We start from the raw sequence: 16,842 nt of genomic DNA, 5'->3' as shown, positions 1-16,842 counted from the left end.
CTCTATATATATATATATATATATATATATATATATATATATATATTAGGGTTTGTTACTTCTTGTGGTTTCTGCTATTCACTGTTGATCTTGGGAGTATCTACTGTGGATAAAAGAGGATGACTAAATAAGATGTTGGTGTGAGGTTTTATCAGCAGTTAGGTTTTGCTTGCTGTTTGCATTAGCTATACCTCTGAAAGGATAAAATCTCCTCTGTTGTCTTGGCTATCTCCTCTGTTGTTTTGGGTTTAACTAGAATGACCTTATACATGAAATCCTAGTCTTGAAGTTCTTCCAGGTGTAATCCACCATTATTATAGAGTAGTCTTATTCAGGTAGTGTTGGAAGAAGAGATGCATCTGGAATCTTCTGGGTCTGTAGTTTAGTAGTCCTGGGCCTCTGGGCTGTGTCAGTCAGGTGCTCCTTAGTTTTAATACCCTTCTTAGGTGAGCCAAGATGGATATGGAGGGCTAAAGGTGGAAAATTTTCCTTTCGCCAAGTTGGATAAGGGTTTGGTGAAGTCTTTTCCCTTGTAGGATAATCTTTTTGTGTGTGTGTAGAATGCTCTTGGCTTACTTTAAAATGTTACTTTTCCCCTCCCTTTGGCAAAAACTCGATATTTTAGAGCTTCACTTCAAGAAGCTAGCAGGCCTTCAAGAAGTAAAAGCCATAAAATCTTAGGGCCATCCTCAGACTGAGCTCCCAGGAGTTTTTAATTCTCAAGTTAGTCAACACTCAACTTAATAAACTATTTTTTAGAAAAGGGGAAATGTAAATAAAACCTGTTTACCTAGAACATGCTGTCAATGAAGAACAAGGATAAAAAATATAAAATTTCATAAATAATAAAATTGGGACATGTGTGTCTTCTGTCAAAAAGAATAACTTTTTATTCTAGGGAATACTCATCCTGAAGGCAAATTGGAAACCAATGAAGACTCTGCAACCAATGTAACAAGGAAAGAGTTTGCTCCTCTAGGAAAGCAGCTGTTCTTTCAGGGCAATTGCTCAGGCACTGGCAAATCAACAATTCTTTCAAGACAGACCTTAAGTATTTAAACTATGTCAATACACAATTATTAACACATGTAAATTGCAAAAAATAATTGGTTTCAATGTGAAATTTCCATACATGCATTCAACATGCTTTGATTGTATCTACACTCTTACCCTCCTTCTTACATCCCCTTGTCTCCTTGCCTTTCCCTGATAGTCACCCTACTACTTCGTGTCATCTTCTTTTCTTCCTATATTCTACTTCCTATATTCTACTTCTACTTCCTAAATTCTTATAGACAGAATACATGCAATACTTGGCTTCTGAGTATGGTCTATTGCACTTAACATGATCATCAATTCCATCAGATTCCTGCAAATTACATAATTTTATTCTTAGTCATGTCTGAGTAAAATTTCATTGTATATACATATGCCCCATTTTCTTTTTTCTTTTCTTTTTTTTTTTTTTTTTTGGATTTAGTCGATTTTATTTACAGATTTTTTTCGTTTTGTTTTCTTGTTTGTATTTTTTTTTTACATTTCAGAGCATTACACAATTACATTTTCTCATTTTCTGACCTGCAAACAGATACCTTATTTTTTTTAATTATCAAATTAGGTACATCCAAAATGCAACAATTACACATTTGACAATTAATTCACAAAGTGTAATTTATTGGGACGTATCCTAAGAATTTAGGAACAGCCAGTCAGGAGAAATCTGACCAAATTTAGCAATCAACTATTTACATATCCAAAACCAAACGTATCTAAGCTCCCAAACCAGAAGCTTGAAAGTCTGCTATATCCCCACTGCACAAAGGAGAACAATGACTCAAACCTGTCCAGTCTTGACAGTTTTAATCCCAAATACTGGGCTACTTCCCCAGCATGTCACTGAATAGCAAGCATTCAGTTTGTCAAAGCAAGCATCTCAGCTTGTCAAACACCCAAATATCAAACTTTTATACCATTATGACCATAGAAAGACTAATTTTCTTTAGTTTAAAAAAAAAAGTAGTCATTAAATATCCACAATGTGCCCCTTACTAAATCCCAAATACACAACCTATGTCACATAGTGACAGGCAATGTTATATATATGTGAAGATATATATATATATATATATATATATATATATATATATATATATATATACAGTAATAGTACAAATAGCAATTAACAGTCCCTGAAAAAATTCAGTTTCAGTTGAGGCTATGGCTTCTATGCCTTGGGATGTTTTTAGATTTCAAAATTGGAAAATACTGCTAAAATCTCACTTTCTGAATACAAAATTTGATTGCATGTTCAGTTTAAGCTTCTCAGTCTAAAAATGGCTATAAGGTAGTATAAAAAGTCAGCCAACTGAGTGCAATTTTTATCTCCAGCGCCGGAGCTGTGGGCTGGGGCAACGGCGAGTCCTCGCGCTCCTCGGGAGCCGGTGCTGGGGAAGGTGGAAGGTCCGGCCCTTGAGACGCGGCAACCGCCGGCTCCGCCACCCGGACGGGTAGCTTCTCCTCAGCCTCCAGCTCCAGCCCCGCCGCCTCCAGGCTGCGGGCGAGCTCCCCTGGGGGCGGCAGCGGCTCGTCGGCCTGAGGAGCGGACTGCTGCCCGTCGGCCTCGCCGTCCGGCACAGACGCTTCAGTGGCCGTGACCGGGAGGGGATCAGTGCCGGCCTCGCTGCCGGGGATGGGCTCCATCTCCGGCTCGGCCTCGCCGGCACCCCCCTCCCCGGGGGACGCAGCAGTCGCTGCCGCCTCTGCAGCCACGGCCGCCGTTTTCTTCCTGGCTTCTCCCTCCTCCAACTCCCAAGCCCCATTTTCTTTATCTAGTCACCTGTTTATGGGTTCCTAGACTGATTCCATAACGTCACTGTTTTGAATTGTGCTGAAATGAATATGGGTATGATATATATATTTCAAGTGTGCTGACTTTAATTCTATTGGATAAATTCTGAGCGATGATATACCTGGATGATATGGTAGTTCTATTTTTAGTTTCCTGAGGAAGCTCCATACTGACTTCCATAAAGGTTGCACTAATTTACATTCCCACTAGCAATGTTTAAGAACTCCTTTCCCCTCATATTCTCACCATAATTTATTGTTATTTATGTTCTAGATGATTGCCATTCTAACTGGAGTTATATTGATTCTCAATGTAGTTTTGATTTGCATTTCCCTAATGGCTAAAAATAATGACCTTCCCTTCTATAATTTTTGCCCTTTTGTACTTTTTCAACAAGTGTCTGTTCAGTTTATTTGCCTATTTATTGTGTGTGTGTGTGTCTGTTGAGTTTTTTGAGTTCTTTATATAATTTAGATATTAATCCTCTGTTGGAAGAGTAGATGAAAAAATTTTCTCCCATTCTGTAGGTTCTCTCTTCATGCTTTGGTTTCCTTTGTTATACATAAGCTTTTATATTTTATGCCATTCCATTTATCAATTTTTGGTATTATTTCCTGAATTTTAAGAGTCCTATTGAGGAAGTCATTTCCTGCATCTAAATGTTAGGAGTGTTGCCCCTCTGTTTTCCTTTAGGAACTGCAAAGTTTCTGGTCTAATTCCTAGGAACTTATGCCACTTTGAGCTGACTTTTTTATAGGGCAAAAAATACCAATCTAATTTCATTCTTCCACATTTCGCTTCCTAGTTTTCCCAGCACCTTTTACTATAGAGTCTGTCTTTTCTCAACTGCATGTTTTTGGCAAATTTTCATGAATCCAATGGTTTTTGCTCTGTTTTCTGTTCTGTTCCATTGATTACATGTCTGTTTTTATGCTAGTACCATACTGTTTTTGACACTATAACTCTGTACCATAATTTAAAATTTGGTTTACCTCTCCACAGTGCTCTTTCTGAACAGTATTGCTTTAATTATTCTAAGACTTTTTTTAATATAAATTTTAATATTTTTTTCTGGTTCTGTGAGAAATGCCATTGGTATGTTGATGGGGATTTCATTAAATTTGTAGATCACTTTTGGTAGTATGGTTATTTTAACAATATTAACTCTGCCTATCCATGAAGATAGAAAATATTTTCATCTTGCAGTATCTTCTTTAATTTCTTTTCTTCATATTTCTGTAATTTTCTTTGTATAAGTCTTTTACTTCCTTGATAATATTTATCCCTAGGTTTTGTTTGTTTGTTTGTTTGTTTTTAAGCTATTGTGAATGGATGTGTTTTCCTGAATTCTTTCTTAGTGGGTTCATTATTGGTGCATAAAAAAGCTATTGATTTTTGTTGATTTTGGTCTATGTTGACCAAATCATAATTGTTAAAGTCATGATTTTAACCAAAAACCATCCAGAAGCATTATTGAAGAAGCCCTTTTAATGCCTTGGGGTTCCTATTAAATCTCTATAATGGTATAATGGTCCTCCCAGGAAACTGCCTCTGGACATTGCAAAAATCAAAGTGTAGTTTTCTTTCCTGCTAAAAATTACATTAATTTAAATGTACTTTATTAAAAGACTACCAATCAAGAGCTTGTAATACTTTCTGACAGTTTCCTTATTCCAAATCAAATAGCTTTTAAGGAATTTGTTTATAAGGTAGGTGATGTTTAATTCATCTTTTTTTTTTCCTAACTGAACTTGGGTTCTTGGACCTAGAGTGGTAGAAATAAATAACAAACTTAAAAAAGGATTTAGACATAGGCAAGATTTTATTTAGGAATTTTTGCTTGATCCAGAAGGGAGACAACATTTATTGGGCAAAAACCTCAGAGTGACCCAAACAAAGGATAAACATGCACAGATTTTATGGCATCTATGGATTAGGTAGGAACTCCATTTCTTGATGTCTTCACATATAGAGGTGGGATTTCATCTTGCTCATTAATACATGTCTGATTGTCATCTTAAATCTCCAGTTAGAGATGTGTATTTCACTATGCTGAAGTAAAGATAGCTGTGGTTACTTTACTATTTTATGCATGAATTTGGTCTTCATCACCTGAACTTTGCCCTTATCTGATACTGGCTCTAATATCATTTTCAAACTAGAGCAGACTCTGATTGACTGCCTTATCTGGCACTTTTAAATAACCACAAAATCTCAAAAAAAAATATGCCTTTCCAGTCTCTCTTTTCCTTGCATGTTATTTTACTCCCCAAATCCTTGAAGATTGGTTTACTTTTCAACACCAAATTTTCTACTATGGCTGTTAACCTCATAAGAATTAAAGGTTAAATTTAATTTTAATTAAGTAGCTTGGCTATTTTATTTTCTTCTGAGAGACGTCCATCCCTTAATCCTAAAGGGAATCTTGTTTCTTGTGCTTTAATATTTAATAAGGGTTTATAGGAATGCTTCACACTTTTGTTTCATTGTTTATTCCCACAAAAGTACTCTGGAGAAATATGTCTTTAATCTTAAAAGAAGAAATGACAGAAACCATAAGAGTTAAAACACTAACATTTCTATCCACCCACTCATGAAAACATAATATAAACCACATTTTAAACATGCTGGTGGGACAGGTTAAACCCTTGAGGAATAACCTGGTGACCCCAAAAGCATTTTATTTCCAAGTGAGTTCTTATGAAATTTTTGTACTTTTTTATTAGAAATAATATGAAACACAAATTTAATTCTTATTATGCTACTGGCCCTGGTCACTTTTCATGAATTATTTTCATAAAACACAGAAGACCTTATTCATATTAAAATGTGGACACTGGGATTTAGAAAGCTTTGATGTCAAACTGAGCTCCACTGTGTTGTTCCCTGGTTTGATGGACTCCACAGAACATTCCTTCCATAGGCCCATAGGGACCTCCAGTTTTCCCCAGAATTGATTTGGTTCTCTCTTCCATGCCAATCAGCTCATTTTGTCTTTATTTCTCCTTTGTTCTCAAATGCTATCCAACTTCTTTGAGTTCTGACATGGGAATTGCATGCAGGGTTATTTATCACATATTGTTAGGAAGTGCCTACACGTGTGTTTTGATTCCTAGCATTGATTTTATCCATGGAATTAGTAAGAATATTTTGAAATCATCCCTACACTGTCAATCAAGGTTGGAGGGTTCTAGAAGCTGAAAGCAATCATAAGAACACCATGCATTTTTTTATTCTTTTTTTAAAAAAAATCTTTTATTTTTTTTTAGTTATAGATGGACAAAGTATCTTTATTTGTTTATTTATTTTTATGTGGTACTGAGGATTGAACCAAATGTTTCACATGTGCAAGGCAAGTGCTCTGCCACTGAGCCATAGCCCAGCCCTGTTTGATTCTTTATAATCTGAAAAATAAATGAGCACATCTTACAAATAAATTGAAAGTGAAATTATGTTTTCTGTGTCTGTTACTTGCAGACTGGGGTCTGAAAACCTGTTTTGCTGTAGGAACTTTATCTTTGGCAGCTGCTTCACATCAACTGTGTAGGATGACTTTGCTCTCCTGACCTGTAATCCAGCCACCAATTGGGGTCAGTTCATGGCTTCAAGCTCTGTTGTTAACTCTGGATTAAGACCCTACCTTCTAGCTGAGTGCTTACTTTCAACTACCGTTCCCACATTAATTACAGAATTATAGATTAATTCTATAATTCCTTATTCTCCAGAAAGAAGAGTCGTCCATAAGAGAGTTGAACAATTACTTCCTTAGGAAACTCAGTGACACTTCTGATTACAAATGTTGAGCTGAAGATTGGAAGATTTTGTTAGTGGGTGCATTTAATTTGTTGAGTCTTTCATGATATCATGTGCTTCATTGTCTTGATAAATAAAATATGGCTTTGAGATTATCTGGAATTCTGAAATACAAATATCACCATTTATTAAAAAAACTCAATGTTCTCCACTTTTTAAAAGTAGCATTATTGTGGGATAGCATCGAATTTAAATGTTTCTTTACAGCAAAGGAAATAATCAAGAACATGAAGAGAGAGCCTACAGAATGGGATAAAATCTTTTGCCACCTGCATCTTAGATAGAATACTTATTTCCAGGATATATAAAAGACTTGAAAAACTTAATGCCAAAAACCATAAATGCTCAATTAATAAATGGACAAAGAAACTGAACAAACACTTATCAGAAAAAGAAATACAAGAATTACAGCCTCTTGGACAGGAGTCCCCTGTGCTTCTCCTTTGCTAGCAAAGAAATAAACTTTTTTTTTTACTTTTTCTCAAAACCATGTCCCCATTATTGGATTGGCATCAGGGACAAGAACTGAGTTTTCAGTAACAAATTTTATATTCTTGGTGAGACCTGAGAACAGTCTCTGCTCTACATTTCTTGGGCAGATCTGGCTCTCTAAGGAACCTTATTTCCATGCTGAGGATGCAGGGTGGCTAGAGAACTTGTTGAGAGCCAATTATAGGAGAATAAGGAGACAGGTAAGTCAGATCAAAACAGAGGAGCTATTTCTGTGAGTAAAGGGAGGGACTGAGAGATTATCCCAGCAGCTGCTGAAGCTCCTTCTGCTTTTGGGAACTTCAACCTTCCTTCCCTGAATGATACAGATTGCTCCATCATGGTCCACTTTGAGAAAAATGAAACTGAAGTCCATAAGTTTGTGACACCCTTAGTCATCTGGTAAGTCCCCTGTTATGCATGCCAAGACCCTTGATCCTACATGTCTGTTTTCTCTTAATGGGAACATCTGGTTTCTCATTGTCCCCACAAATATCTGGTTTCTCTTTGGCACCATGGGTGCAGAGCCAGAACCTCAGGATGGTCAGAGTGCTTATACAATGGACCAAGGTACTTCAGGGAGAGAATTAGATGGGTAGAAAATTCTCTGTGTTTAGTGGGTTTTGCTCATTTTCTAAATATTTGCTTATTCTGCAGCATTGTGAGGCATACACATGAGAGTGTAGTTACACCACCACTCTTGGAACATACTTATTCTGGCTCCCCTAGAACCATGTCAGTGGATTTTAAAACTTATGTAGATCAGACATGTAGAGCTACTGAGGAATTTGTCAGTATTTACTTTGAGACAATGGTCAAAAGAAGAAGAAGCAAGCTATCCATTCCCAGCCTAGAGTTCTTGTTGTGATCAGTGGAACCATGAAGTTTGATGGAAACAAACAACATTACTTCAATCAGAAATTTCTGATGATTGCTCAATCCACTCCTAATAGCACTGTGTGGGAGATTGCTAATGATTGCTTTCATTTTCAAGATTGGGCTAGTCAGTAAATAGGCAAAAGGTCTATTATTTGTTCTGTTAGTTCCTGAGGCAGAGGTCTGTGTGAATTAGTTCATTTAATTAGAAAAAACACTGTAAACCAGTTTGTGCTGAAATTAAGTTTCTTCAATATGTTTTTTTATTCCTCACAACACCTTTTCTGGCAGCTGCCAGTTTATTGCCCTTAAGAGCTTTAATATTAGTTTTTTACATGCCTTATATACATTCACTAATGCCATTATTAAACTAATAGTAATATATGATCTTGGTACTAACATACTCACTGTGAACCCAGCCAATCACAAAAATGGAATCCTTTTGTAGTAGTATCTGGAGTATCAGCACAATATATCTATATGGGAGTAAGTGAGATTTTTTTTGTTTCTGTTGTTGTTGTTGTTGTTAATAGGTTAATTTTTTTTAATAAAGCACAAGCCTATTTTCAGTTAATACTGATAATGTAATTGGAATATATAGTATAGTTTTTCAGTTCATAACTACTATGACATGTTAGAATTGCATGTGGAATAGTTAACAGATTTTTCATGTTATATTTTCTTATTTTGAGTTGTTACTTTATAAGTGAATTGATAACTAGATAGATTAAAAAATGTTTTCAATTGACACCTGAATTTGGGGTGTATTTGGTGGATTAAAATTTCTTAAAAACATGTATCTTGGCAGCTCCAGGTCTAGAAATTTTGGTAATGAATGGTAGAAGAACTAATAGCTTCAATGGGAGAATGAGAAATGAAAAATGTAGAAATATCCAAGGTGAAGCCAAAAGTTAAGGGGGTGACCAAATGGTAAAATTTTGTACTTGTTTACTACCTCCTAAAAATATAACCTATTTTTAAGATTTAAATTACTGTTAATATTTATTCTTGCCAAATGTAATAATTCTCACTTTTGTTCTAATAATATTTTTTTAAGGTCTTGACAATTCCCCTTATACTTCTCACCATTATATATCTCTATTTATTCAAGAAATTATGGGTTGAATGTCAGCTATAAGTCTAACCTTGTAACAGGGTCTGAGGAAAGTTGGAAACAAAGCCATTGTTATCTCTTTATGTCACCCTTAAGTTTTCCAGTGAACTTTAAGTTGAAATATCCCTATGTATTAACCACCCCCAAAATGAGTGACTTCCTTCCTCCTTACTTTGTACTGTCAACTGTAGTATATATTATTTAAAGTTAATTTTATTTAGTTCGTGATTCTTTTCTCCATATGGCATTGGGCACATTTATTTTAAAAAATGTTTCTGTTATATGACTTTCTCATCACCATTTTTGAGATAAAAATAGAGAAAAATGGATCTTCGTGATAAACTTCAAAAGAACAAATTGATTAATTTTGTCTTGAGTACATAAGAGGGAAAGAAAAAAAACTTAGCTCTCATTATTGGTTAACCTTTTAAAATATTTGCAATTTATAATGTCAACACTAAATACCCCTGCTTTGTCTCTACATTGCAACCAAAGTTAATGTTTCTTATCACTTAAATTTATATCTTGCCCAAAGCTACACACTATATTTCTGATATACTCTCAAATAGAATTAAATGTGAAAAGGGGGTTGAACTAACATTTAAAGCACACCTTATTTTAGTACTGATCAAAAATTACACATTATTTTCTACTCAAAGTGAGCTTATCCTTATTTTGTTTTTTTTTAATCCACAGCTCTACCAGAAAAAATATGCCCAAATACTTTTCCTTGTGGAGAACAGTCACAAATAAAAGCTGCATATAATTTGCAATAACTGAATTGAATGATTGTAAATTACTTTCTCCCCAAATCTGTATAGCTTTTAAATGGCTGGAACTGCTCTTATATGGACTTGACTATTTTTGACATGCTCATATTTTTATAACTTGAAAAAACAAAATTTGCCTTGTTAAGAAAAAAAAAAAAAAACTTAGGGATATTTCTGTTGTAGGTTATCATCTGTTAGACAGTATTGACTTTGGGAATTCTCCCCTCCCTGGTTGTCTGTCTGTGTTTTTGTTTTGTTTGTACCTGTTGCTACCCCTTTTAAGACATGGCCAGCACTGCATTGATCCTATCCTATAGTCTCTTGGGAAAGATCTTGGCTGGTCAATTTAAAGGTTCCATTCTGTCAGCCATCGTTTTGTCACTCCTCTCTTCTTTTCTCTCTCTGTTTCTTTTTAGTGCAATCTTGCAACTGGAATTGGTTTGTCAAAATTAAAGGTAGTTGTAAAAAAGGTCACCTATAGATATAAGCCTGTCTAAGATAATATTCTACTGTAATTATCTGGCTTTTTAAATATCTCTCTGGGGTATTACACAATCTTGAAGTTGGTCTGTCAAAGGTGAAGTAAGTGGAAGAAATTTGTATGTGCAGATCTGTCTGTTTTAAAGGTTCTATTCTGCCAACCCTGGTTTCAGTGATTCTCTCTTGTATGACTTCATTTTTGTCTCTGTTACTGACCCTTTAAGACATGGGCCATGTTGCATTGATCTTATCAGAAGTCTCCAGAAGACAGATCTTTGCTGAATGGGCCACTTATAGGCTTAAGCCTATGTAAGAGAAAGATGTTTACTGTAACATAATCTGGCCTTTGAATATTTTTTCTGAATTATTATACAATCTTGCAGTTGAAGTTGATCTCTCAAGTGTAAAGTATATAGAAGAGATTCTGTACATACAGGCATTTATGCAGTTGCATGATAAGGAGTCTAAACAGTCAGAAACTAAGTTGAAGGTGCCCCAAATTACTGCCTTTGGTATGCAGTATAGCGGGACACCAGAAGAAAGCCTGATCCCGGCAGCTGCAGATCATTTCATGGTGGTTTAAGAATGCCAGTCGTTCGCTGGGGGAAAGAAATCCCAGAAAAGCTGCCTGGACTGTAGAAAAATGGACAAAGAGAACCTGGTCTCTGCCCTGCCTTCTAGTCCCTTTTGCCCATGGTGGGGGTAGGGAGTGGAGGCAGCTGGTCAGAAAGAATGTGGCAGTAAGTTCCAGCACTGTCAGCTTGTGAACAAGGGATAGAAATAGTCTCCCCTTTTAAGGTCTGAAAGGACACTATTCGGCCAGGGGATATACATCACTGGGGCAAAGCAATTTTGGCTTTAACTATATCCCATAAAACTAAATGCATGGAGAGCCTGGCAGGGTAAATAACCACAAAAAAGAAAAGGAAAAAAAAAAAAAAACATGCTTTGTTGGCAGCTTCTGCAAAGGGATCTTCAAGAAAGACTACAAAAAAGAAAGGAAATGGCCTCCTCCATTGAATACATTGAATAGCAATATGCCTAATGTAAGAAAAAGGCCTAAAAGGAGCCTATGGGTTCAATTGACAGTGGGGAATTCACTTAAAGTTGATGGTATTTTGATAATGATAAGCTTAGGTAATTTCAGGTTTATAAAAAAGTTTTTTAGGTAAAACTTAAGTTTTTAAAATAAAACTTATTTTATAGAAATAACAAATTTGGTTCGTGTTTATTCATGTCACTTGATGTTTTATAGCTTGATAAAGTAACCTGTTGTCAATAGGTGATATACACAATGTTGTCTTACTGTGTACACTGGGATGGGAATTTGTGTTTTTGAAAGGCAGTAAGAAAAGCCAGATTTTTTCAAAGGTTAACAATGTGGAACATGAAAACATTCTGCCAATTTTTCCACAAAAAGAAAGTTAAGAGCTCTCTTATCCTCTCTGATTATGTTTCAGATGTAATGTTTCATTATGTTAACTTATACTTAGATAGACTCAGGAAATGGTACATGAGAAATTTGTAGAATAATATGACAAAGTGGGGCAAGAATCAGATTAAGAAATAAAACACATTTTTAAGATTTGTCAAGGGGCCAGCCAAACCTGACTTAAGGCTCTGCCTCTCATCTTTCTCCATGTAAGAAATGGTTCTGAGGAAGCTAGAATTCAGCATATTCAAAGTTGTATTCAAAAGAGTTTTTTGGTCTAAAGATAATTGTGATCTCGAGCCAGCATGGTGGCACATGCCTGTAATCCCAGAAGCTCTGGAGGCTGAGACAAGAGAATAGAGAGTTCAAAGTCAACCTCAGAAATGGTGAAGCACTAAGCATCTCAGTGAGACACTATCTCTTATAAAATACAAAATTGGGCAGGAGATGTGTCCCAGTGGCTCAGTGGTTGAGTGCTTCTGAGTTCAACCCCTGGTCTAGCTCTCGCCTTACCCCAAAAAAGATTACTATGGTCTTGAAGTAAACTGGATAGAATTAAAAGCTTAAGTAAATCTTAGGTAAATTGTAAAAAGTATTTAGGTTTGTAAGAGTTTTTTTTTAATTTTTTATATAATTTTTATATGATTTTTAAAGTAAAATTTGTATGTAATTGTGTTAATAAATATATGAATCTTTGTGGATGTGAAATAGATACCCAAGATGTATTAGTGATGTTATAAAAATTATGCTTCTTGGTTCAAAGCTATTATGTAAATTGTTTTTGGTTTTGTGAATTTTATTTTGTATTGTTCTTATAGAACTTTATAACTGTTTTCTTTTAGCATTTTGCAGAAATACTACCTTTGAGGTGGGGGATACTGGGGATTGAACTCAGGGGCATTCAACCACTGAGCCAAATCCCCAGCCCTATTTTTATTTAGAGATAGGGCCTTACTGAATTGCTTAGCATCTCACCATTGCTGAGGCTGGCTTTGAACTCTCAAACCTCCTGTCTCAGCTTCCCAAACTGCTGGGATTACAGGCATTTGCCACTGCACCTGGCCAGAAATAGTTCTTCTAACAAAACAACCTGAATTAATTTGAGACAATAATTCATTGTATGCACAAATGATGCAGTTGGAAACATACCTCTTGGATTATCAATGCTATTTATTTAGCTGTGAAGTCAATCAGTCAGGAATTGGAGGGGCTCCTTTTTTAGGGTAGAAAATGGCCACTAGTTACTGGAAAGGTTTGGGTGTTTATAGGAAACACTGGCAGTTGACTTAATTATTGGAGATTTTAACAGAACATGTCAGTTTGGGCATTCAGGAAAAAAAGATGTATAAATTTGAAACTTGATTTTACTGGAAAAGGATGGAGGGTCCAGAGCTCAGTTTTCATTCAGTGCTTATCTTTTACTTTGGGGATCATCATATTATCACTGAGATAGGATTAATTTATGGTTTCATTGTCACTAGGAAAGAATTTATGATGAACCCAGCCTAATTCCATCTTAAGACTGGGAGCCATTAATAAACTCAGCCTAATTCTGTTTTAAGATTGGGAACCATCTTGCCACAAAGGCATGGAAAATTAATTTCTGCTTTACTATAAATTTTTGCAATTTCTGAACTTGCTTGGAATGCCTGCCCATGCCTTGAGCTCCCCCATGCCTGGTTTTCCCTGACCAGATAACAACCGTCTCTGAATCCTTAGTGATGCCTCATAAATTCTGATATTGGGATCTAAAATTACTCCCTAAATGCTGAACCATTTAGACCATTAACCTACTACCTGTTTTGTATTATGCTTGTCAAAATCCTGTTATCTGTAAATTCTCAAGACACCCCCCCCCTTTTGCAAATTTTTGTGCTATAAAACTGCGATACTAGAGAGCTGTCTTCTATTCCTGCAGGTTTCAGGGAGAGACAGCCCCAGCTGGCCGGAATTACAAGCTTGCTTTTATTTGATTTAAATTGGAGTAAGTTGTCATTTCTTTGCATCATGGTTTAACATCATCTCATCAAAAGGTTTCATTTCTGTTTTCTGTAAGAGAACTAGGATTTCTATTTGGCCTGGCCATATTTTGATGTTTTAAACTTGCTTGGAATTCCCACCTGTGCTGTGAACCCACCCATGCCTGGCTTACCCTAATCAGATAACAACCCTTTCTAAAACCTTAGTGGCACCTCATAAATTCTGATGTTGGGAGCTGAATTTATACCCTACCTTGAAATGTTAAGCCATTTAGATCATTAACCTGCTATCTGCCTTTGTATTATGCTTGTCAAAATCTTGTTAGCTGTAAGTTCCCAACATACCCCACTTTTGTAACTTTTTGTGCTATAAACCCTGATCTCTAGCCCAGGGTTTTCAGGAGAGACAGTCCTGGCCAGCTCCAGTGTACACAAACATAAGCTTGCTTTAATTTAATTTAAAATTGGAGTCAGTGGTCTTTTCTTTGTGTCATGATTCAACATTTACTGGGAAAGGATCAATGTTTTCCCTCTTCCCAGGGATTGCCATTTTAGGATTGATGTTTGCATTCTTCCCAGGAATTGTCTTGTCACTTGCTTAAAGTGGGCCACAAACAAGAAATGTTAACACTATCTATTTCTACAAGAGTTGATTTAGTGATTTCATTGTGAACATAATAAAAAATAGAAAAGGATTTATTGGAGGAAGGATCAATGTTTGCCTTCTTCCTCCCAGAATCATTCTGTGTGCTACTATTATGTTCAAGATTTTGTATTCATATTGAGTAAACATATCTTACAGTCTTCAAAAAAGTAGCATTATTACCTCATTTTTAAATCAATTGAGTAATATATTATTTATTTCTGGCTTCATAATACCAGTTATGAATTACAGTAGATGGGGTAGAGAGAGAAGATGGGAGGGGAGGGGAGGGGGGATAGTAGAGGATAGGAAAGGTAGCAGAATACAACAGTTACTAATAGGGCATTATGTAAAAATGTGGATGTGTAACCGATGTGATTCTGCAATCTGTATTTGGGATAAAATTGGGAGTTCATAACCAACTTGAATCTAATGTATGAAATATGATATGTCAAGAGCTTTGTAATGTTTTCAACAACCATTAAAAAAGTAGCATTATTACCCCATTTTTAAATCAATTGAGTAATATATTAATTTATTTCTGGCCTTATAATACCAGTTATATTGATAGAAATAATCATTTTATCATACATGGAGAACAGTTAGCATGGGCCGCCCTTCTTCCAGGCTCCATATCTGTGGATTCAACCAAGCTCAGATTTTTTTAAAAATTGAAAGTAAATGTGTACTGAACATGAAGATTTTTTTCTTGGTATTATTTTCTAAACAGTACAATATTATTACTATTTACATAGCATTACATTGTATTAGGTATTATAAGTAATCTAGAAATGATTTAAAGCATACTGGAGTGTATATGTACATCATATATAGTGTGTAATTTTCATTAAGGGACTTGATCAGACTTTGGTTTCAGTAAATCTCAAATGTGAAATCATTTGGTATTTTGTGTGTATGTGATTGGCTATGTTACTTACTATATTTTTAAAGTTCATCCATATGGTGGTACCATAATTCCCTTCCCAAGTGTGAATAATATTCTCTTAGAATGAAATAATATTAATAACATGAATATATTAATAATATGAGTAGTATTATTGATAATAATTTCCTGCTTTCTAAATGGCATCCTCTTGCATTGTTTTTATACAGCAAAACCAATCAGGGAGATTGCTGGAGTCTCTATTGCTGCTGATTGCTGGGTGGGGAGCTTTCCTGATTCCCCGAAGACCTGAGAATGAGTGAAAACAGATAAAAAGAATCAAAACTTTCATATTTTGGCCAAGATGTTGAACACTTTTAGCATTAACTCAGTGACTTTAGCAAGCTATGAAAATTCTCTAGTCCTGTTATTACTGTTGGTATTATTTTAATTGCAAAAATTTCTGCTTTGATCTCAGGCAAGTGTGAACTTTCTGTGGATTAAAGATCTTATCTAGACACAAAAGTACACACTTGTAATCCCAGTGACTCAGGAGGCTAAGGCAGGAGGATTGGAAGTTCCAGGCCAGCCTTAGCAAATCAGTGAGCACCTCAGCAACTTAGCAACATGCTATCTCAAAATAAAAAGGACTTGTAATGTAGCTTGGTGGTAAAACATTCCTAAGTTCTGCCACCAACACACACATACACACACACACACACACACACACACAAAAGTTAAAATCTTTAACATTGTAGAATGCAGCAAGAATGTTTTCCCATAGGCTGAGTTCATTAGTCTTAATTTTGTACCAAGTTTTAGGAGAGTATTGATCTCAGGGTTATATGGTTCATTGTTGGGAGCCGGCGACCGCACCCTGAAAATGGCGCTGGCTTCCTGCTTCTGATGACTCAGCGGTTAGAGTTGTTAAACAACTCCTTGTTGGGCTGTGGGCTGGGCTCTGGCCTGCTTCCGCTGCGCTGCACCTATTAGACTCTTCTACGTGGTTCTGGTTCATTGGCGGGGCTGGTTACTTAAGCTAGGGCAGACCGACTGCTCGGGCGCGCGTGCTTTCTTCTCTTGTTCCTGTCTTTTCATTATGAGTAAACTGCTGAAGGAAGAATCCTATGTCGTTTTTTCCCTTGCCGGCGAGGGGTCGAGACAGTTCATTACCCTTTCATTTGCTTCTGCTCACAGCCTCTTCAGGAATTAGAGGAGGTCAGTAAATTGGCAATTTATTTCAAGCATCATGGATCTTGAAATTCTTGATTCTTCTTTCCGTGGGCCATTTGGGTACTAGATTCTGGATTTTTTTTTTTAAATCACAAACCACTCTATTCAAGTTTCTTTCCCTTCAAATCCCATTTTTTTTTCAAAATGCCTCTTTTGGGAGTAATATTTTGGTGGAAATCAATACCACAGTCTCAAAATCTTTTCATTTATCAGTTGAAAGTGTTCAGTCCCCTAACTTAGTAAAGTCACTATTATGATGGTATTTGTTCTTTGATTCGTCAT

The 16,842-nt window shown here is 35.9% G+C and overlaps 1 pseudogene; it reads left to right on the top strand.

Annotated features, from left to right (window-relative positions):
* Positions 1 to 7,883: 7,883 nt before the first annotated feature.
* Positions 7,884 to 8,161, top strand: LOC144251408 (NTF2-related export protein 2 pseudogene; annotated as a pseudogene).
* Positions 8,162 to 16,842: the final 8,681 nt, after the last annotated feature.

Source organism: Urocitellus parryii (genome assembly GCF_045843805.1).
Source record: "Urocitellus parryii isolate mUroPar1 chromosome 13 unlocalized genomic scaffold, mUroPar1.hap1 SUPER_13_unloc_2, whole genome shotgun sequence".
Classification (NCBI taxonomy): domain Eukaryota; kingdom Metazoa; phylum Chordata; class Mammalia; order Rodentia; family Sciuridae; genus Urocitellus; species Urocitellus parryii.
This window is presented reverse-complemented; position numbering and strand designations above follow the sequence as displayed.